The sequence below is a fragment of the Schistocerca nitens genome, chromosome 9 (assembly GCF_023898315.1).
Source record: "Schistocerca nitens isolate TAMUIC-IGC-003100 chromosome 9, iqSchNite1.1, whole genome shotgun sequence".
Lineage (NCBI taxonomy): Eukaryota > Metazoa > Arthropoda > Insecta > Orthoptera > Acrididae > Schistocerca > Schistocerca nitens.
Window position 1 is genome coordinate 123,295,892 of NC_064622.1, and position 24,584 is coordinate 123,320,475.

Consider the following 24,584-nt stretch of genomic DNA (forward strand, 5'->3'; position numbering starts at 1 on the left):
CTCTTCCTGATCTGCTTTCAGGAGCCGCGCAGAATAGCCGCGTGGTCAACGATGCCTTGCCACGGTTCGCGCGGCTGCCCCCAATGGAGTTTCGAGTGTGCGTGTGCTGTCCATAGCGTAAGTTATCTTAAGCCTAGGGGCCGAGGACCTCAGCAGTTTGGTCCAATAGGAACTTACCATAAACTTCCAAATTTTGTTTACTTTTGGGAGACAACTTGTGAAGCCCTCTTAGACTGTCTGCAGATGATGCTTGTATTTATCATCTTGTAGAGTCATCAGGTAGTCAAAAACAATTGCAAAATGATTTAGACAAGATATCTACACGGTGCGAAAAGTGCCAGTCGACTCTAAATACTTAAAAATGTGAAGTCATCCACGTGCGTAATGAATGAATCCGCCACAAATCTAATGGCTTTAAATTTAGCTAAATACTTAGATGTTACTGTTACGAATAACTTAAACTGGAATGATCACATAGCTAACGTTGCGAGGAAATCAAATCAAAGACTGCGATCCATCGGCAGAAGATTTACAAACCTACTAAAGAGATAGTTTACACTACTCTTTCCGCCTTCTTCTGCAGTACTGCTGTATGAAGTGCGTTCCACATCAGATAGGAATGAAGGAGGACATCGAAAAATTTCGAAGACAGGCAGCCCGTTTTATGTTACCTGGAAATAAGAGATATGATATGTGAATTGGGGTGGAAATCATTAAAATAAAGGAGCATTTCGTTGCGGCAGGATCTTTCAGAAAAATTTCAATCACCAATTTCTCCTTCAAACGGGAAAATATTTTATTGGCTACCACCAATATAGGGACAAATGATCATCATCACAAAATAGGGAAATGAGAGCTCACACGGAAGGATGTAATTGTTCGTTTTTCCTGCCTGCAGTTCGAGAGCGGAACGGTAAAGAAATAGTTTGAAGGTGGTTCGATAAACTCGTACCAGGCTTTTAATTGTGAACAGCAGAGTAATTATGTATATGAACAACATAACAGCAAGAAGCGATACCCCTGGAATAATTCTGATTCATTTACCCTCAAGTCTTCAAGTTTTCCCAGCGTACAGTATTATGAAAATGGTCTCGCCATCGTGGCGAACAAGCACAAAATTTTGCAAAGCAGGCCCGGTTGTCTTCATCACCTGCTCTGGGGAACTGCGCTACTCAGGTAGCGCTGTTCCGTTTTATGCCGCCGCCGCCGCACTTGTTTCGTCCAGCAGAGTCGAGACTTCTGCGGAGAAGAGGGCGCTGTCTTTAGTGCAGCGGAGGAGAACGGCCGGGATGAAAGGGATGGGCGGCCCCAGAGGACGACATTTCATCAGGCCGCCTGATGATGGCCACTCCGTCTCTCGCCGAAACGGCGTGCACGTTGGACGTTCACCAGAGGGCTCTTTCATCAAAGCTCGCGTCCCTGTCCCGACTTCCCTTTGGTACTTGCGGGGGAGGTTTAGTGGCCTGGCGGCCTACACTAGCCATTTGTCTCGTACTCAGGACTGCATTTTTAAGTAAAAAATATTACGGGCCCTTATTTCTGTCACATGAAACAGGTCTAAACTGTTCGGAAAATGGTATCACAAAGTAAAGAAAATGGAAGATACAAACGAACACCTTTCAGAGTGGTCTCTATTGGCCGCAGTGAACATTCTGCTACACAATTTACAGTGAATAGAAGAAGGTGGTACGTAACAATAACTGCTCTGTCCCATTCATCCGCATGTAGAGCGACGTAAAAAGAATTATCCTTCAGTACACGACCTACAAACATTTGTAAAACCTTCTGATTATTAATTCAGTTCAAATAAAAATTAACGAAAATATCTCTCTAATCATATTTCCATATTCCCTGTACGAGATACATGGTGGAAAATTTTAATTTTTGCTCCGTCTTTTACGACTACCGATCCTCCAGATTTGCCAGATAGGGGTGTCTCTACAACAATTAACTGAACGTGCTTTGGAAGATCCGCATTTAAGCTTATCTCGGCATCTCTGTTAATCTTTGTACTGACTATGATGACCTGTTAGTTATATGGTTCCATGTTCCGTAAATCATTTCTTAACAAATCGTAATTATGTGGAACGACTCATTTTATACTCAAACAACAAATTCATTTGTAAAAATTGTCAAATTCTGACTTTTTTAAATATACAGTTATAATTTAATAATACATACCCTTACACATCACACTAATAGAAATATTTCTGCGGAATAGAATTACTTGTCAAGGACAAACCTCTTCAGTCTGTTTTTAAATTTGCTGTCTCTCAACTTTTTATATCACTGGGTAATTGATCAAAAATTTTGGTTGTAGCATTGTGCACCGCTTTTTGTGCTAGAGACGTTGCAAACATCTGTGCACAGTGAGCGAACTCGGAATATTATCCTCTGCAATGATGACTCCACGTTACAATTAAAGCAGCAGCTGTTTTCATCCGTGTTGCCTTGTGCAATTCAGGTAATTTCTGTAGCGCAAACAGGAAACAGATTTTATTAGTTAGAAAAAGTTCTTCGGTGATAGAACTGGAGAACCAAGTAATAGAAAGTATGTACATCATTCTGTTGAAGAATGCGCGCAACGAAACTGTAGCATCCATTTGATTACAAAGAGAGAGTAAAAAGTTCAGAATGTTGAAAAGGCGAAGAAAGGTTACGCCACGTCACCAAAATTATGTTCTGTAGCCCTGTAAAGGGTCTTCATGTCGTCAAATTGATATAAAAAGGAATATATGCAAATGCGTCTCATCCGAATCACCTTCGATTTGGAGATGATATTCTTGTGTTTGTTGCGAATCTGTAACTACATCATCAAAGTATGTAGAAAATAAACAGAGCAAGTACGACAATTATCCTGAAGATTTATTACAGTAAGATCAAAATAAGAAAATAGTAAAGATTTATTATGAAGTTATAGAAACAGTTAACTTCGAAACCTTGGATAACTGAAAACAACAGGTAGATGGACGTTTAAAGAATTAAAAAGTGCATAAAGATGACTTTGAGGTCATTTGGAAAAGTGAAGCATTCGCAAATATATTCATTGACACTGCCAAATCTGAAGATATGCGATCATTTATGTTAAAATATGTGGAGAAACAATACTAGATCAGATCGCTAAAACTCCTATATTTGATAACTAGTTTCAGCTCATTGACAAGCCATCTTCAAATAAATACAAATTTTCTTACTTGATTCTTTTTATAACAGCCTCCAGGCATTACACATCGTCATAATCTGTTCAGCTGAATCACTATTATTTTCATGTACAAGCATTAGCAACTTACTGCAATCTCCCTTAGCCTGACTTGGCATATTTGTTACTGGTATACACGGTATCAAGTAACAAAATTTTTGTTGATCTGAAGATGGTTTGTCAATGCGCTGAAACTACTCATAAAGTAAAGGAGTTATAGCGATCTTGATCTAGGATTTTTTTATCCAGAGATTTTATAGGGGAAGTGTATAACCATCGTACACTGCCGGCGCTAACGCGTGGAAGTGATATATGGACGTTCATGCGCAAACAGTTGAAAAAATTAAATTGTCGAACAACTGTAGAAATACCTATGCTGGGCATTAGAAATTCCAGTTGCTATCCTGTTAAAAACTTAATACCGACCTTTATATCATTTTTGTGAAAGAAAAACAGCTGTGTACATTACATTTTTGAATTTTAATCATGCTGGACGCAGCTAAACTCTGTGACTCTTCCTTTATAGGGTACAGACAAATAGAATGTGTACTATTAAAAACAGTCTTGATCACGATTTATTTATCAAGTTGACCGGTTTCGACCACAATAGTGGTCGAAACCGGTCACATTGATAAATAAATCGTGATCAAGACTGTTTTTAATAGTAAATATTTGTAAGACATTTTTCACTGCCTTTCCCGTAATGTATTCAAAAGTAAATAGAACGTGATTTTATTCCACACATGAGCGGTTTCGGTCTTGTCCCCTCCTCAGATGATTTATATTCAATCACACTCTTCATTGATCAGTGCTGGAGACCACTATTTGAATAAAAAACGAATAGTGTGATGAAGACTAAATAGACGTAACTGAGACAAATGATAGTTGCTAAGCGAGATGTGTTGTAAGGTATTGTAGTACTTGAGAGAGGACAAGTTACTCTCTCACCTATTGTTCGTATACAGAAGATTACTGAAGATTTTATTACGACTTGATGCACCTTGAGCAAGACTCTAGAAAGTTAACGGCCTGAGCAGACATTGATGGAGCCTGATAGGGTGCTAAAAGCATGAAGTGTTTTTATGGTTCTTAGCTCGTAGAAACGGCATTTTGGGAGGTTGGAAGCAATTGGCGGCGAGCCCATCGATCAGTAAATCTTGCCGGACAGGTCCACAGCCTTACAGGGAAGACAGAGCAGCCCCTTGTCGAGACAGGTCTCCAGCAAAACAATGCCGCTATACCTGCATTGGTGCCAGCCGAAGGCTGGGCTGGGGGTGATGGACTGAAGGGACACGTCTACACAGTGGAGTTATAAACTGGGCATCGTGTGCAGAGCCATGCATAATAAAAATTCACAAGTTTTCGTGTTTGCTGATACTGCAAATATGCTTGTGTCCCACTACCATCAGCCACTTTGGTTCTATAAGAAACTCCAGTACCTGATAAACGTTTAGAGACAGAATCTTTATTACGCCTCGTAGCTAGGACTAATAAGCTCCAGGGAACGGACGATTTAGATAAAGATATTTAAGATTGTATTTGTCCATATGTTGCCACGGAAAGCGACACGACTTTGGAGAAAACCATGCCCCACTCCACGAAAACTTAAAATAGCCAGTAAATGGCGGATTCCTTTTGTTTCAGAGACACGGGTTTCTTAACTCTTGCCCTCGTTCGACAGGAGTGGGGAGATTTAAGGCCTCTAGAGCACTGTGATTGGCTCAAGACGGCGTGAAGGTGGAGTCTTTCGTGCATGTTGAGGCCAAACGGATTTTTTTTTTTTTTTTTCGGAAGAGGTGCGAGGCACTCAGGTGCTAGACTTTGGTCTGGTAAGAGGTCTTCTGGTCGATGATCTGGCATGTGTGATTGGTGCTTGGGACCTGTCCTGAGGCTGACATCACTTGGGGAGCCTGTGGTGAAGTTCTTACTATACTGACGGTGTGACTTCAAACGTCTCGAACTACTCGTTTGCCGAAAGCATACTTATTCGTTTTCGGTTTACCAGTCTTGACGTTTGGTATCCTTGTGCACTCTGTCCTACTTATGACCACAGATGTTGAGTCCCATAGTGCTCAGAGCCATTTGAACCATTTGAACTCTGAGCCAAATTGGTCTTTGGTACGACCAGCGAACGGGTGTTTCACAAACTGAAATCTACTGTGATTTCAGGGTTCTGGTGGAGAGTAAATTGCGATCCGTCTGCCTGACAGCTAGACCGTGAGATTTTGCATTTCTTTCATGGCCGCGATCGATTCATAGGTGCCGCCTTACGTCTCACCTCCGCCGCACACTTCTCACCAGCTGCAAGTTACATCGCCCCACAAAGCAAACAGGGTAACATACTGCTGATCCAGCCCTTGTCAGGGCGTACCGGTCTCAATCGCCATTTGCTCTCAGCTACACCTATATAAACTTCAGTAGATTTGAGCAATCAAAATCTGCTCACCATCAGACCACTTCAGATTGCGTAATCAGAGCCGGCCGGGGTGGCCGAGCGGCTCTAGACGCTACAGTCTGGAGCCGCGCGACCGCTGCGGTCGCCGGTTCGAATCCTGCCTCGGGCATGGATGAGTGTGATGTCCTTAGGTTAGTTAGGTTTAAGTAGTTCTAAGTTCTAGGGGACTGATGACCTCAGAAGCTAAGTCCCATAGTTCTCAGAACCATTTGAACCATTACGTAATCAGAGTACTTGACTCATTTCTGCCACCCAGGATCCTTGCCCATTGTGGTCTTAAACCTACTGTTAGTTGTTTACGGTATTCAGTCACAACTTGTTTAGCATAATTTATGTCTGTCTTTGTTTCGGGAAAATAAATGTTGTCAGTAAACTAAATTTTGCATACATTCTCAATCATTTTATATATAGTCAGCCCCACGAGATAACTTTTATACCTACATACCACTGAAGTATCGATGTCGTTTTCTCATTACATTCACCACATTTTTTAAAAAGTATCTCACTTTTTTACTCATTTGTTTTATTTTATATCATGGTAAATATCGGTACTTCTGTTTTATGTCTTTGATATGGTATGTGATAATAGCTACAGAAACACATATACTCACAACATGTAACTTGTCTGCATCAGAGAACAGAGGTTACGGTAAAAGACCTTAGTTCTAAGAGGTTTAAAGGTTAATAAATATTACAGATTACGAAAATGCAATTGTTACATGAGTATGGAATCACGTAGTTGTGAGTGGACAATGAGTAACAGTTTCAGGATTTAATGTTTTTCTATTTTAAAAATTCATATAGATGTGTAGAAATTATGTATTTGCCATGTGTACATGTCCAGTGAGGATAAAGTGTGGTGAGCTGGAGGTATGCTATTCTAGAACAATCGTTTTCTTTCCTCTGCTACCAGTGTGTAGCATCTGTTGGTCGTCTGGTTGCGGCTGAGTGGCCATGTTCTTTCAGATATGTTGCGAAAGTGGTTTTATCAAATTTATTTAACAGGAAGGCATTCATGTGTTCCTGGTATCTTATACTGAAACCCCTTCCTTCCTGGGCTATATAGAACTGTGGGAAACTGTAATATGAAAGTTTGGAAATACCTGATTTGCTTTGGTACTGGTTATTTGTCTTGATGCAGTGAATAATTAATTACATCTACATCTGCACGGATACTCTGGGAGAGGATTCGTCGAACCACCTTAAGAATAATTCTTTATTATTCCAATCTCGAACAGCGCGCGGAAAAAACGAACACCTATATCCGTCAGTGCGAGCTTTATTTTACTGCACTTTATTGTGATTATTGTTTCTCCCTGAGTAGGCCGGCGACAGAAAAATATTTTCGCATTCGGAGGAGAAACTTGTTGGTTGAAATTTCGTGAGAAGATCCCGCAGCAACGACAAACTCCTTTATTTTAATGATGTTCCCCCCAAATCCTGTATCATTCCCGTAACCCCCTTTCCTCTATTTCTCGATGATAAAAAACTTGCTGCACTTTTCTGAATTTTTTCTATGCACTCCGTTAATCCTACCTGGTAAGTGTCCCACTCCGCGTAGCAGTTCTCCAAAAGTGAACGGACCACCGTAGTGTAGGCAGTCTCTTTAGTAGATCTGTTGCTTCGCGTAAGTGTTGTGTAAACAAATCACAGCTTTGGGATCACGTTCCCCACAACATTTTCTACGTGTTCTTCGAATTTAAGTTACTGGCTATTGTAGTTTCTTGGTATTTAGTTGAATTTACTGGTTCAAATGGCTCTGAGCTCTATGGGACTTAACTACTGAGGTCATCAGTCCCCTAGAACTTAGAACTACTTAAACCTAACTAACCTAAGGACAACACACACATCCATGCCCGAGGCAGGATTCGAACCTGCGACCGTAGCAGCGGCGCGGTTCCAGACTGTAGTGCCTAGAACCGCTCAGCCACACCGGCCGGCCACGGCCTTTATATTTGATTGATTTATCGTACAATTGAGGTTTAACGGATTCCCTTTAGCAATCATGTGGATTACCTCATGCTTTTCCTTATTTAGAGGCAACTGCCAATTTTTGAACCTTATAGATATCATTTTTAAATCGTTTTGCAATTGGTTTTGATCTTCTGATGACTTTACTAAAGGATAAACGACAGCTTCATCTGCGGACAACCGAAGATGACTGTTCAGATTGTCTCCTAAATCGTTTATATAGAAAAGGAACAGGAGAGAACCTATAACACGATACCCTCGTCAGTATGGGTGCCGCTTGCGACAAGGTAAACATCAATACTTCCTTGCAATTCACTGAAGTCTCTGACACGATTTCACGTGAAGGTGTAATATCTGACCGCTTTGAAAATAAGTTCAGCGGGTTGCCTCTCTGCAGGCATTAACTAATACTATATGACAGTGCGGAGCACATGATTTGTGTACGTGTCATGACACGCCTGCCCCCTGGTGCAGCTTAGTCACGGCACGATTTACGAATAGAAAATTGCAGAGTTGCTCTATTTACTGAAATGCCATTCTTCTTTATTTTTTGTAGTTTTTACGAAGTCTTCTAAGGTCTCGGAGGTACCCACGAATAACCATGCAACCAGACGCAATGATGGGAGATAGACGAAGGAGATTATGTGTTGGATTCCTGACAGTAAGAAAAGACCTATATGCAGACCTCATGGAAAATATACTGACCACTTAATCGATAACTCGGTTGCAGACAGTTAAAGTTATTAAGATATGGTTAAGTCTGGAAGATGCTTCTATACGACAGTGCAAGAGAGGATGATATTTGGGCCGGCCACGATGGCCGAGCGGTTCTAGGCGCTTCAGTCCGGAACCGCGCTGCTGCTACGGTCGCAGGTTCGAATCCTGCCTCGGGCATGGATGTGTGTGATGTCCTTAGGTTAGTTAGGTTTAAGTAGTTCTAAGTTCTAGGGGACTGATGACCTCAGATGTTAAGTCCCATAGTGCTCAGAGCCATTTGAACCATTTTCTTTTTGATGATATTTCGAACTCGTGTTTTGTATTGAACCACAATGATATTAACATCCGTAGGAATAAGAAATTCTTCGCATTTCAGTCCCAAGACTTTAGCCGTTTTAGTGCCACCATCTACCTCCCATTTTCGATTAAGTCTGTCGTTATGCTTGTTGATTCGTCATCAAAACTTTCCTTTCCATCCAGAAAACGTTTAATCGTATGGTATACATAGCTTCTGACCAGTTGGTTCTTATGCTTGTCGAGAAGTCTGTCCATTGACACTTTCATACACGTATTTTCAATAATCGCTGACATTCATCAAACATTTCAGACACCACAAGTGTTAATTATCACTTAGCATTTACACCACCAAACGTGGAAACAACCACGAAACACGTCGGCCGCAAAAGCGTGACGCTTTCAGTCCGTTGCGCGAAGGGAAACTGTTGCTATGGCAATGGTACATGCCGAGCAGCCGTTTGAGTTTATGGCGGCCGCCATTTTGAATTGACCCGGTATTACTACGAGAGACCCCGCTTTCAGTCGGCTTTAATATGCGCTGCGATAACTCGCACCAAGCCTTTGCGCCGCAGAGTGCTGTGCGATTGGGGAAGCGTGTCCTATTTGCCGTTGCCACGCCAACTGGTCTGGCGGTGGAGCGAACAAGTTAATTACGCCGTGCCCGGCCTGGCAAGTCGGCCGTGGGGCTCGCGAACGCAAGAACAGCACGAAACTCGCGGCAGTGGACCTGACGCATCGCATGCATCTGGATCTCTCCTTCATCATAGACGGTGGTTTTTTCGACTAAAAAATGGTTCAAATGGCTCCGAGCACTATGGGACTTAGCATCTATGGTCATCAGTCCCCTAGAACTTAGAACTACTTAAACCTAACTAACCTAAGGACATCACACACATCCATGCCCGAGGCAGGATTCGTACCTGCGACCGTAGCAGTCGTGCGGCTCCGGACTGAGCGCCTACGTTTTTTCGACTAGTTTCGTGGGATATTATGTTGTTTCCTGACGACATTTTTCGGGAAGGATGCTATTTTAGAACAACTGTATAGCTGCTGTTTTATTTTGTTTAACGGAGATAAAATAGTCGTTCCTCGTTCTACGGGCTCTAGACAAGAGAAACACATTATATACATTTCGAGACGCCAGCGCCATTTTGTAAACTGTAACTTTAGCTCTGAACAAATAAGTGTGTTCTTAAATATAAATGCCGCCTTCTGCATTGTTTATTTGGATTAATCAAATCCCACGTGTTTCCTTGTTCTAGAGAAATTTACACATCAGTGTTTACCATTTACTTGACGCCGTCTCAATTTTCCTGCAGCACACAAACTAAACCATGACGCGGTTGCATCGTAAAAAGAAATGCTATAAACTGAAAAACGAGGAAGGAATGTGAAGACATATATCATGATCTGTTTCTGCACCGCTGTTTAAAAACAACAAAATAATGAATAAAGTCACATACGAACATGAACTATTTGGGATTTCTGGGTGCTTAAACAGACGAAAAACTCCCGAGTTACTACATAAAAACCACATCTGTCGTGATACAGAGTTTTAGCTAAGTTCCTAGTCGTCTGCGGCATATACTGTATGAAGCGTAAGGGAAAAAATGATGTAAGTCAATACTGTCATACACGACTAAAGCAAGTCTTTAATTTCAAAACTTTATCCGTAGGTATCACCACGAACCATCTTGCCAGTGATGAGGAGGCTTGCGTGCCTCAGCGATACAGGCAGTCGTACCGTAGGTGCAACAACAGAAGGGTATCTGTTGACAGGCGAGACAAACGTATGGTTACAGAAGAGGAGCAGCAGCCTTTTCAGTAGTTGTACAGTCAACAGTCTGAATAACTCACTGATCTAGCCGTGTAACGACAACAAAACGGCATTTCAGTACACGTACTGCGAACGACTTATAGCTGTATGGTTAAATGATGGTGGCATCCTCTTCAGTAAAATATTTCGGAGGTAAAACAGTTCCCTATTCGAATTTTCGAGAGGGAAATACTTAGGAGGATGTCGTTACCAAGAGAATCAAAACTGGCGTTCCGCGGATCGTAGCGTGGAATGTCAGATTCCTTAATGCGGTAGATAGATTAGAAAATTTTTTAAAAAAATTAGACATATTTTGAGAGTTAGTGCATTTCGGTGGCTAGAGGAACAGGATTTCTGGTCAGGTGAATAAAGGGCTATGAACACAAAATCAATTAGAGTCAATGTAGGTTTAATAATCATAAGAAAATAGAACCGCGGATAAGTTACTATGAACAGCATGATGACTGCATTATTGTAGCCAAGACAGATATAAAGCCCTCACCCACCACAGTAAAACAAGTTTGTATGCTAATTATTCCCGCAGATAATAGAGATTGATGGACTGTATCATGAGACAAAAATAAATTATTGACGCAGTTGAAGGATACGAAAATTTAAAAGTAATGGGGATTGGACTCCGACAATAGGAACAGGAAGACAAGGAAAAATAGGTGAAGATAGATTACGTGAAACGAATGAAACAGGAAGCCATCTGGTAGAATTTGGCACAAAGCATAATTTAATCATCGCTAACACTAGGTTTAATAATCATGACAGAAGGTAGTAGTCGTGGAGGGACCCGGAGACACTGAAAGGTTTCAAATTCATTATCTAATGGTAAGACAGAGGTTTCGGAACAAGATTTTAAACTGAATACATTTCCAGGAACAGATGTGGACTCTGACCTCAATTTACTGGTTATGAACTGTAGATTAAAAGTGAAGAAATTACAAGAAGGTAGGAATTTAAGAAGATGGGACCTAGATAAACTGAAAGAACCAGATGTTGTTGAGAGTTTCAGAGGGAGCGTTAGGGAACGATTGACAAGAACAGGGGAAAGGAATGCAGGAGAAGAAGAATGGGTGGTTATGAGAGAAAAAATACTGACTGCAGCATAGAATCGAGTAGGTAAAAAGACGAGGGCTATAGAAATCCGTCGGTAACACAATGGACACTGAATTTGATTGATGAAAGGAGAAAATGTAAAAATCAGTAAATGAAGCCGGAGAAAGGTAGTACAAAAGTCTAAAATATGAACTTGACAGGAAGTGAAAACTTAGCTAGTTCCTGCTAAGCTAGCAGGAATCGCTAGAGCACAAATGCAAGAATTTAGAAGCACATTTCACTAGGGGAAAGATAAATATCGCCTACAGGAAGAGACGTTTGGAGAAAAGAGAACCACCAGCATATGTATCAAGACGCAGAGGGAAAACCGTCCTAAGCAAAGAAGGGAAAGCTGAAAGGTGGAAGCGAGGAAGGAGAGTATACAGGTTCTGTACAAGAGAAATGTAGCTGAGAGCAGTATTATAGAAATGGAAGACAACGCAGAGAAGGAGTATATACAGGTTCTGCACAAGGGAAATGTAGCTGAGAGCAGTATTATAGAAATGGAAGACAACGCAGATGAAGATGAAATAGGAGATAAGATACAGCATGAAGAATTAGACAGAGCACTGAAAGATCTAAGTGGAAACAATGCCCCGGAAATAGACAACATTCCATTGGAGCTGGTGATAGCCTTGGGAGATATAACCTTGACAAAACTCTACCGTCTGGTGAGAAAGATGTATGAGACAGGCGAAATACCTTTAGACTTCAAGAAAAATATAATGATTCCAATTTCAAAGAACGCCTGGACTCGCATTCGGGAGGACGACGGTTCAATCCCGCGTCCGGCCATCCTGATTTAGGTTTTCCGTGATTTCCCTAAATCGCTTCAGGCAAATGCCGGGATGGTTCCTTTGAAAGGGCACGGCCGATTTCCTTCCCCATCCTTCCCTCACCCGAGCTTGAGCTCCGTCTCTCATGACCTCGTTGTCGACGGGACGTTAAACACTAATCTCCTCCTCCTTCAAAGAACGCAAGTGTAGACAGGTGTGAAAATTACTGAACTATCAGTTTAATTAGCCGTGGTGCATAATACTAACACGAGCGTTTTACATTAGGCTTCACTGAGACTGTTATTGACATTAAATGAAACAACAAGTGCAGAGTTATTGTTTCATGAATACTAATACAAATTCTATATGGAAGAATGGAGAAACTTGTAGAAGCCGACCTCGGGGAAGATCAGTTCGGACTCCGGAGAGGTACAGGAACACACGACGCGCTATTGACTCTACGACTTCTCATTGAAGATATAACTATATTTACTTATATTTTTAGCATTTGTAGACTTACAGAAACCGTTTGACAATGTCGACTCCAATAGTCTCTTTGAAATTCTGAGGGTAGCAAGGATAAAATACAGGGAGCGAAGGCTATTTTCAGCTTGTACAGAAACCAGATAGCAGCCGCATGAATTGGAAACAGTGGTTGAGAAGGCAGTGAGACATAGTTCTAGCCTACCCCCGATGTTGCTCAGTCTATATACTGAGCAACAAAAGAAAAATTTGGCGTAGAAATTAAAGTCCAGGAAGAAGAAACAAAAGCTTTAAGGTGTGCCGATGTCACTGTAATTCAGTCAGAGACAGCAGAGGATTTGGAATCGCAATTGAAAGGAATGGACAATGTCTTGAAACTAGAATATAAGATAAGCATCAACAAAAGCAAAACAAGGAGAACTGAATGAAGTCGTATTAAGTCAGGTGATGCTGAAGGAATTAGATTAGAAAATGAGACAATGAAAGTAGTAGATGAGATTTCCTATTTGGGCAGCTAATTAACTGATGATGGGCGAAGTAGAGAGGGTATAAAATGTAAACGGGAAATGGCAATTCAAACTTTTTCTGAAGAAAAAAATTTGTTAATAACAAGTATAGATTTAAGTATAAGGAATTATTTTCTGAAAATATTTGTATGGAGTGTAGCGTTAAATGAAGGTGAAACATCGATCATAATCAGTTTACCAAGAAGAGAATACAAGCTTTTGGAATGTGGTGCTACAGAAGAATGATGAAGATTAGACACATGGAAAAGTGTTCGTGGCTTCCTACGGAACCATGATTTTATGATGGCGTGTACCTGTTCGAAACAAATCTACGCCCACAAATGTCTTTCTTCAGGTCTCTAAAAATTGTGGAAAGAGGCATGGGCAGGGACAGAACCTGTATGGAGGACGTGTAACTGATTACCAGCGAAACTTCTGCAGCATACTGGAAAAAAACGTTGGCACCATTTGGGAGTGCGGGTTTATGTGTTTTGTGTTGTCTGGCATTACTTTCCGGCAAATAATAAGCTGCTTACATTGACTTTCTCTTACAATATTAATATTGACCACTGGTGTTTCGTGCAACCATTTTGCCGAAGACATTCATCGAAGAAATGGATATATCCATCCATCAGAACGTACTAGTCAGCATCTAGCTTAGAATTGGAATTTATATCTTGGCTGAATAACATCAAGAAGTACTCAGAAACGTGAAATGTTTTGGTACTCTAGTAAATTATTTCATTCACCTCGTTGGAAGTTCTGTTACAGGACGTGGATCTGAGTAACACTAAATATCATTTCGCGAAATTCTCATTCATAAACAAATCACCCGGTTAGATCTCGACGGGAAGAAAAAAATAATTATTGTACTTTAACAATTCATTTATGCAAATGTAAATGAAACGCATGCATAAATGCATTACTCTGGCTTGGGGCATTATCATAACAATTTTACAAAGAAATTATTACCGCTGTTTCGCGTGTTTAATGGCGAAAACGAGTGAATTCTAATTATGGTGATCACATACAGGCATTGATATATGAAATATTTATTTTGGTAATTATCAAAGTAATTGCATGAAATTTATATTTATTGAATTTAATGAGCGAATATCACACGGAGTATGCTGCACACTGATTTCGTAAAACCAATATTTAAAATTGGGGCGGAAAGCACTTGGGAAACACATCGCCTTTTGTTTATTATGCAATGAAATTTGGGGAAATACGTATAGCTTCGCTAGGAAATCTGCTTCATGCGTATCTCATTCCTGTTAGTGTGTCTGAGGGTAGGAAAAACGGCGAGCGGTGCTCGTGTATAGCATCGAATGATCAACGAAGTCAGTTAACTAAGTCTGTCAGTGCAACGCGAAGTTACTGCATGTATATCGTATGGCCTACCTAGTAGTAGTAGTATGGTATTCTGCCATACGGCAAGTCGTGTCATGATTTACACCCACTTTTGTCTGTCCACAGCAAGTCTTTTCAATTCTGAATATTTGTCTCCTTTTATATTGTCCAGCGTTTCATATCTTCTTTTTCCTCTTCCCCTTTTTCTCTCCACCATTCCTTAGATTCCTTCCTTCAATAAACAGGCCTTCTACAAACAATGCTCAATCCAGTTCCGTTTTCTCTTTCTGATAACTTTCAGCATATTTCTCCCTTCTCCAACTCTTCTTAATACTTCTTCATCCCTTACTCGGTCTTCCAATTTCACTTTTCCATTCTTCTCCATGTCCACATCTCTAGTGCCTCCAATCTTCTTTCATCTTTCTTCCTCAATATACAGGTCTCCGCACCATATAGTGCAACGCTCCCGATGTAACGTTTGGCAAGTCTTTTCCTCAGATCTTTGTTTAGTGATCCACAAAATAATTTCTCTTTCCTCTTGAATCCTTCTCTTTCCATTGCAATTCTTTTCCTAATTTCTGTTGAGAAATACATATCATCCACTATTACGCTTCCCAAGTAATTGAAGTTATTCAGTTGCTCTATTTCCTCTCCCTCTATTGTCATACGGAATTTTCTCCCATTTCCTACAAGTAGAATGCTTTTCGTTTTCCTCTTGTTAATCTTCATTCCATATTCTTCTAATTTTGTGTTTAGATCATCTAGCATTTGTTCCATCTCTCTTGCACTCTCTGCCATCACAACCATGTCATCTGCAAATCTTATACACTCCACTCTCCGACCCCCTACACAAGTTCCATCAAAACTTTTACTAATAATTTCCTCCAGATATACTGAAGAGTGTTGGTGAGAAACAACAACCTTGTCTCACACCTCTTCCTAGTTCCATTTCTTCACTCACCACACATCCTATTCTTACTCTAACTCTCTGGTTCAAATATAAATTTCTAATTAGCCGTCTACCCCTCCAGTCAACTCAATGTTTCCTTAGGATATCCATCAGTTTGTCCCATCTGACAAAGTAAAAGGCCTTTTGAAAATCAATGGCCTAACTAAAGGACGCCTTAAAACGTAGGGACTTCATGAAGCCTCTTGTTTTACCTGGCATTCTCCCGTGTCTTCACGGTATCGGCATGTTAAAATGAATTTGGTCGTGTTAATGTAGAGGGGGCCACCGGGCTGGGAATTGTGTACCCAGTCTGTTTATGCCTAGTGTTATCCAAGTGAAATTGTGAGGACATTTTCGAAATGTTTGCGATCGTGTAACTGAGGCGGGACTTGGCTCCGAGGTTCGAATTCACTCAGTCGGATGTGGGAAACCGCGCTTAAAAACCACTCCCCTAATCACGGAAACTGCGTGCTAACGCGCTCGACTATCCGGGCGGCTAGGGACTTCAGAAATTAAGCTCTGCTCTGCTGCGATACGGATAACGGTGCATTACAGTGTGGGAGTGAAATGGCACAGCAACGTAAACAGCATACCCAAGCTGAAGTACACGGATTGGTATTATTGGTATGGCGAAAAACCTCCAAATTGCATTCTGATTCACTGTGAGATTCTGGAATGATATGGGACAAGTGTAATATCGCGTCCAGGTACGAGCGTAGGGAATAAGTTCACAGATACGTGAGTGTCTCCAAGACTTCTTAAATAATATAATCCAGTATGTTGTCCTCAACGACGAGTTTTCATCAGAGACAAGGGTATCGTCAGTAGTGTCCCAGGGAAGTGTGATAGGACGGCTGTTCTTCTCTGCATAAATAAATGATTTGGCGGACATGGTGGGCATCTGAAACCAGGTTGGTAGGTGCTCAGAGAGCACACAGGACAAGGTTATGATAGTGAATGGGGCGGTAAACAGTTGCAGTCAGTTGCACAATCAAACACACAACTTTATTTTTCTAAGAACCACTCATCTACACATTGCTTTAAAAGATCACAATTAAACAATACAGCTGAAGGCCTAGTTAAAGAACTTGAGATTCTTCCTCGGCTGAAAGCCAAAAAAATGGTTCAAATGGCTCTGTGCACTATACGACTTAACTTCTGAGGTCATCAGTCGCCTATAACTTAGAACTAATTAAACCTAACTAACCTAAGGACATCACACACATCTGTGCCCGAGGCAGGATTCGAACCTGCGACCGGAGCGGTCGCTCGGCTCCAGACTGTAGTGCCTAGAACCGCACGGCCACTCCGTCCGGCTCTGAAAGCCCAAAACAACACCAAAAACAAGAACGGCTGAAGGCCTGGCTTAGAAATCAAAAGCAATTAAAAATAGAAGGTAAAAATTCTTTTCCCATAAAAAAAAACATGTAATTGTAAACAATTAGTGGCTGAAGGTCTACACTACACGTCTGAAGGACAACTAAAATGAAAAGACATTAAAAACAATTTTTCTAACTTCGAACTTCAGAAGAAAACATAGAAAAACATAATTAAGAAAATCATCCCGACTGGGGGTTGAATTTGCAGTTTTATAAGCTTCGTAACTGAGAGGAAGCCTGCGAACAACAGTTTGATGGCAGTTTCCTTGAAATATACAAATATAACATATACAACGATTAATGCAGAAATGCTGATCAATCAAGAAGCTAGGAGAAACCCAGAAAAAGTTATAGATACTGATAGAAAACGTAGTCTCCAAAGTTCCAAAAGATCATGTTCAAATACTAATAGGCTATTGTAATGTGAATTTAGGAAATAGACAAAATTCAGGAAAATTACTGCTTCTTGCCTCACACAAATGGCCCAGTGCAGATGGAAAGGGAATGTTAGAATTATGTAGAAATTTCAAAACTATGTCAGTCGATTTTAAAAATAGATTGACAAAACAAAAAACATGGCAGTTAGACCTCAAGACTATAGGTGAATTCCAGACTGGTCATAATGCAGTCTCGTATTCACATTAGATTTGAAACATTAACGTACATAATCCACTAACCACTAACCGCACAAGCTACTAAGTAACACATATGCAACTAAAGTTCAGATTCAAAAACTAAAGGAGGTATGATGCCAGTAATTTCTAAATTTGATACTATAACATTTAAATATCATGAAATCGAAAAAACGGAAGCACAAAACTGCGAACAACGTAGAAACAAGTTTCTAAGAACTGATCGAAACCAAATTCTTTTACAAAAAAGGTGAAATGAAGACTACGATCAGGCAGAAAAATCTCGACAGGTAAAATTCAAAACATGGAATAGTAACAAATCAAAAATGTATGTGACACTTTCCTGGCAACAAGAAAAGAAGCTACAAAATTAGATAAACAAAATAAAATACGAAAACAGATAATTACGTGAAATTAATGGAGATCCTAGAAAACACCGAGACTTTATAAACACCATTTTTAAAAAAAGCCAAATGAGTATCAGCCGCAGAATACTTGCTTCAAGAAGGAAACTTTACGATTTACACTTAGTAACTGAAAACAAACTTGGAGAGACATTTACAAATTTCTATAAGAAACTAAACTGCTCTGTGCCCACTTAAAGTTGCCCACTAGAAATTGTTCTTCAAACCAATCAAGATTAACAATCATCAAAGAAAAAAGAAATTGCTAGACAATGTAAAAGAAAATAAAGTAAAAAAGCGTCTAGTGAAGAGGGAATTGTTGTATATCTCTAATATTCAGCTGTCCAAAAACCTTACAAGAAGTTACATTGATGATGTAAAACATGTCCAGAACTAAGAAATCTCCAGATGGAAACTGCATCGCTATAACCATTGCGAAAGATAGGAGAGATATCTGATGTTAATAACTACTCAAGGATTTACGTTTCCCTGTTCAATAGAAAGCGCTATATCAACGTCTCCTCCATAAAACAAGCACAATTACAACTTGAATTCAAAACTGACGAGTATCAAGCAGGTTTTACACCAAACAGATCAATCACAGAGCGTGTATCACTTCTGAAACTAATTCTCAGACATCAAAAAATAAATAAAGGTTATGGCTTCTTCGGTGTCGCTCACAAATTTTGAAACAACACTGTCTGAACTTCAAAAGCACTGTAATTATCAGTGAAACACTAAACGGTACAAAATCAGGGTAAAATTCGTGGGCAAATACGGGATATTGTGTAATTAAAACGAGAGTGAGACAAGATGATGTAGTCCATCCATTAATTGTCACGTTAATCTTAATAAAGGTAATCTAAGATCGCCTAAAATTAAAATGAGAACCTAAAATTGACGAACCTATCAAATCAAGAGCAAATACAATAGTAGACTACTTAGCTCTTTCAGATAACCTGGGGTTTCTATATCAGGGCATTTAAACAGCACAAAAACTATTAGAAATTGTTAAAGAAAAACATTTGTATGTCTAGCACAATCTGGTACCAAAAATTATAAAAACTGAACACAGGCAAACCTAGAGATTTTCTTAGCTCGAATATTTAGGAGGAGACTGACCTGGAAGAGATTAGTTACTAAATTCGTTGCCGCGAAATGAAACAGCCTTCAGACTTACAAGATATATCTGTAACAAAATGCATCTCAAAACACACAAAACTAAGCCACTACAACACAATCATCAAACCAGAATGTCTTTATGGAGCTGAAATAGTCATAAACACATATTCTAGCCAGAATGAGAGTTCAATTGTATAAACGTAGAAACACAGCTAAAAGTAATCGAGAAAAAATCGTGTTTCGAATTATACAGAAGAGTGGACATACAAATAAGAACAAGTAAAGAAATTGATAAGTTCGTGAACAATCATCCGAATGTGAAAAAAAATCTCAGGCTAAAATTTAATGGAAATATTAAAACAAGGGAATCAGCCAAATCAATTAGACACTTGGAATTCTACGAATGTCGCAGAGAAGCTAAATATTTAACGATGAAATGCATCGTAACAGTAAGAGAAGACCTAGAGGAAGCAGGAATATCATAACTTAATACGCCAGACATAAAAATTCTTACGTAGAAAATTCACAAACAAACTGCTGACCTGCCACAATAACTCAAGAAGTCAGCTTCAACTTGGAAATTTTACTCCCACTAACGGATTGAGTCAGTATTCTGAGAGAATGATCACAAATGAGGGCAGATAAAGAAGGTAAAACTGAACTCTGAAAATGCATGTTGTTGTACATTATGTGGTTCGATGGGACCCAAACATCAGTATGAAAACAATAATAATAATTTGTTTGCATCATTATAGACCTATCCCGTTACTCTATCAGCTCTACAAAATACTGGAGAGGCTCATTCTTCAGAGAATGATTAGAAAGGTGGAGCCGCTTCTAATACCATAGCCAGCAGGTTTCAGAGAAGGGAAATGTTGCACGTCTCAAATATTATACTTAACACAACATACCGAAGATGGGTATGAGAAACGGCTCTTTACAGGTGCTGTCTTTATCGATCTATCTGCGGCTTACGATACCATCAACCATCAGTTCCTTCTGAATGAAGTTTCTAAAGACTTCACACTCATGTGCAATATTACAGACCATTTCCAGAACTGCAGACTTTTTGTGAAATTTCAGGGTAAAAAAGTAGATGGAGAACTAATAAAAATGGACTACCACAAGGCAGCGTGCTTTCGCTGCTATTATTCAACATCTATACCAACGATCAACCTATCCCTGAAGGAGCTCGAAGCTTTATTTATGACTGACTCTTTTGAGACTGTAGAAGATACACTATCAAAATCTTTGGAAGAATTCACTGTTTACTATCATGGGAATTACTTGAACCTAATCCAGCGAAGACTCAGACCTGCTCTTTCCCCCTGAAGAATAAACAGGCAAATAGATCCTTAAATATATCCTGGGGAGGCATCGTATTCGAACATAATCCTGCTCCCAAATATGTTGGAGTAACTCTCGATCGCGCGCTAAACACCAAACTGAAAGTGGCAACCAGAAATAACACAGTGCGAAAATTGACAGGTACATTATGGGCTGCTAATCCATGCACTGTGCGCTCAAGAGTGCTTACTCTATGTTATTCCACAGCTGAATATGCATGTTCGGTATGGTACAAGTCCAGTCATGCCAGGAACGTAGATGTGGCTCTAAATGAGTCTTGCCGGATTACCACGATTTGCTTAATTCTCCTGTGGATAAACTCCATTGCCTCACTGGCATAACTCCTCCTGAAATCAGACGTGAAGTAGCTGCGATATATGAGAAAAGTAGGGCCACAACGAAGGAAGCCCATCCACTATATCGTCGTCAGCCCGCACATCCTAGGCTGAAATCAAGAAAGAGCATCTTGACAACTACTGAGGCACCCATGGAGAATCAACATGCGGCAAGGATCTCGAGATGGTGGGATAAAAGTCGTTATTTGGGAGAATGGATGGCTCCTAAGGAAGAACTTTTCCCTGGACATTCGGAGAAATGGTCAATATGAACGTCTCTCAATAGATTACGATCAAACACAACGAGATGCAAGACCAATCTGTGCCCATGGGGTTTCTCTGTGGACTCAGTTTTTTGCCAGTGTGGCGTTGAGCAGACTAACAGCCTGTAAGTTGGCTGCTTCTGTGTTGGCAGCGAAGTATAGTGCTTTTCATTGGATCTCTCAATGTACTCTCTTTGTAAGAGACTCTGTGGCTGGTTAGACTCATTGTTGGAAGTTAATGGCCAGTAGTGTTGGACAGTTGTAAGTTAGTCGCCAGCAGTGATGGAAGTACTGTTGGACAGTTGGAGGTGACCATAATCTCTACAAGAAATACTGTGGGTTTGCTCTGTGATGACCTATTAATTCTACCAGTATTCTTCAACACTTCGACTGACTCTGCTGTGGGTTTGTTCTGTTGTGGCCCATTACCAATCTTCATGTCAAGAGTCAGCACTGTGTTTACATTGGGAGGACAACACTTCTTCAAGATTGCATATGCATTTTCTTTTACTACTCAGACTTTGTGCATAAAACTGTCATAGACTACTACTCTGATATATGATTAGGACTGTGTTTAGGGGCTGTAAGGGCAATATTTTCTTTTGACCAACAGCACATTAATAATTGTATGCATTTGATCTATTTGATATTGTTAATATAAAAAAATTTAACAAATTGATCCTGGCAGGGTTGCCAGATGAAACTTCTTTATTTAAATTAGTGTGTCTGTACTCAAACTGCAGAATGACTGAGAAGATGAAACTTCTACATGATTTGATTCTGAAACAGCCGAGTAAAACTGAATGTACTGAGCCTACTTTCTCTTTACTTTTTCTTATCATGTCAACACTGACCCACAATATTCTAGTTCAACGCAATCTGAGTGCTCAAAAAAAGGATAACCTGGCTTAAAATAATGAATTCAAAAGAATGTCCCTGACTAAAAAGAAATACTAACAATAACCTATACATATCATTAAGCACTTACCTCACAAAATGTTTTCTTTGCTTACCATATGCCTATTAGTAGTTAGTGGCTTTAGTAGTTAGAATCTCTTATTTGCTGCCAGTATTGACACTCGGTTTATTCCAATAGTTTGCGTAATTAAGATTTTTGTGAGGTAAGTGCTTAATGAAATGTATAGGTTAATGTTAGGATTTCTTTTTAGTCAGGGCCACTCTTTTGAATTCATTATTTGAAGTCAGGTTATCCTTTTTTGAGCAGTCAGATTGCGTTGCGCTATAATATTGGAGGTCAGTGTTGACATGATAAGAAAAAGTAAAGAGAAAGTAGGCTCAGTAAATTCAGTTATACTCAGCTGTTTCAAATAACATAGAAGTTTCATCTTCTCAGTCATTCTGAAATTTGAGTACAGACACACTCATCTAAATAAAGAGGTTTTAAGCTATTTCCTTCGGTGTTCCTCATCACCAACCACCTGCACCATGCAAGACCTTATGAGAGCTACACCAAATGCACTTGAAATGTCCAATTTTTGGTCTTCTTTTGTGTAAAATTATGTCACCACCTATATATGTATTTTTTTTAATTTCTGTACTTCTCCCACGATAAATAAATAAAATCAGTAGTTAGAACATCGCTGCAGCATAACAATAAGAAATTGCAGCATCGGTAAATATAGCATTCGAAAATCAGTCTTCTATAAATTTTGAGTGTAACATGTGTTGTGCAGTTACTTTAAGTAGGTAAAAGTGTTGTACCTTGGAACATTTTTTTAAGCTTTCACATCTAGCCAGCCCTGAAATACATATTTATTCCATTTTTAAATGGTGGCATTCTATTTTTTTGTGCTGCGTCTTTTTCTTGAAATTTCAAATATAGCTCTGGAATAGTAAGTGAAAAAATACCCCAAGGTACAAGATGACCATGTATCTAGAATTAAGTACTCTATTGAAATTTGAAAGCGATACAATGGAGAAAATTCTGTCAGCATTGTATTTAATCCGTTACCTGCTACATTATTCCTCTCACACAAACAATTATTAAGTGAAATAAAATTAAGAAGAAGTATTATCAAAACTCTTCAGAAGTGTAATTGATTTTTCCATTAGGGAGACAGACAAAATTTTTAAGACGTTAAGAAACTCATTTCAGTTGTAAACATTACATGTTCCATGGCAAAAGACTTTAGACTGATGGTACAAGGTGGTACACGACCGATAAAGTATGGCTTAACAGTCCACAAGTTATATGACTAATTTTGAATGTACATGTAAAATGTTACTTTCTAAAAAACTGATTAGAAATGCTACACAAATCATAATGTGATATCTCATAACAACAAAAACTGTTAAAATCGCAGAAACAGCTTTCAGCGCTCTCTACTGCTCATTCAGTCACTAGACTGAAGTATCAACCAAGAAACATATAATTCAAAAAGCGTCAGTAGATAGAATTAACGACCAAGAAACATCGTGTGGTTCTAGGTACACTATCCTCAAAGTTTAATAGGTCAATCAAAAAGTTTACATACGAAGGTCTTACAGCCAGAATCAGTACAGCAGTCAGAAAAAAGCACTGAGGCTACCATCCCACAGAAGTAGCACGTTGAACAAACCCATGTGGTGAAACACTGTGTCCTGCCGCGTGAAGAAGTCCGCAAATGCCTGATGCACATCCTTGTCCGACAGAAATCGTCGACCCTTCCAGGCTTGTTTTAACGCACCGAAGGCGTGATAGTCGCATGGAGAGAGTTCAGGACTATAGAGTGTTTCCGACTTCGGTTGGTGGATCTGCGTTACGAAATTTGCGATACGGGACGTGGTTTATCATGAAACGGCAGCACGCATTCCACGACTTCGATCCATGTCTGTAGGTGTCTGTCCTTAGGCAGACAAGAAAAGAACTACGGCGCGATAGTCCTGTTCGGACGTATTTAGTAATAATGTCGCTGACTTTCCCACATTTACAGCACACACGTCGGAAAGACAGGAATGGCACATTAATCAACGTTGCAGTCGAATAGATTTGATATTTTGATTTTTTTCCTCTACCTATTCCAATAATTTATGATTGTCACTACTCATACAACAATTTTTGGATATTTTTTATTTTACTAGGTACACGCCCAGTTATGTAAGGACGTTTTTCATTGCCTTGTCAGGTTGTTGACTTTTTCCTTAAAATTGTGGTCTTTCCCTGTTAGCTTTTCGCATAGCTGTCAACGTAGCTGTGTTTGCAGTATGTATAAATAAGTTTAACAAGAATAAATCCACTGTAGAATCTTGCGAACTGATTTCACAACTTTATGGATGCAGCGTATGGTCGAGTTGCATAAAAAGTAATTATGGGTAAAAATCGCGTATAATTGTTACAGCGTTGTTGTCGATGTCTTTGAACACAGGGAATTCCGAAGCTGCAACATGCACGCTCCCCTTAGACGCGAACAAGACTAGCAAGAATTTCACGTCGTCATCCGACGGACGTGTCACAGCCAATAGTGTTTTATGCTCCC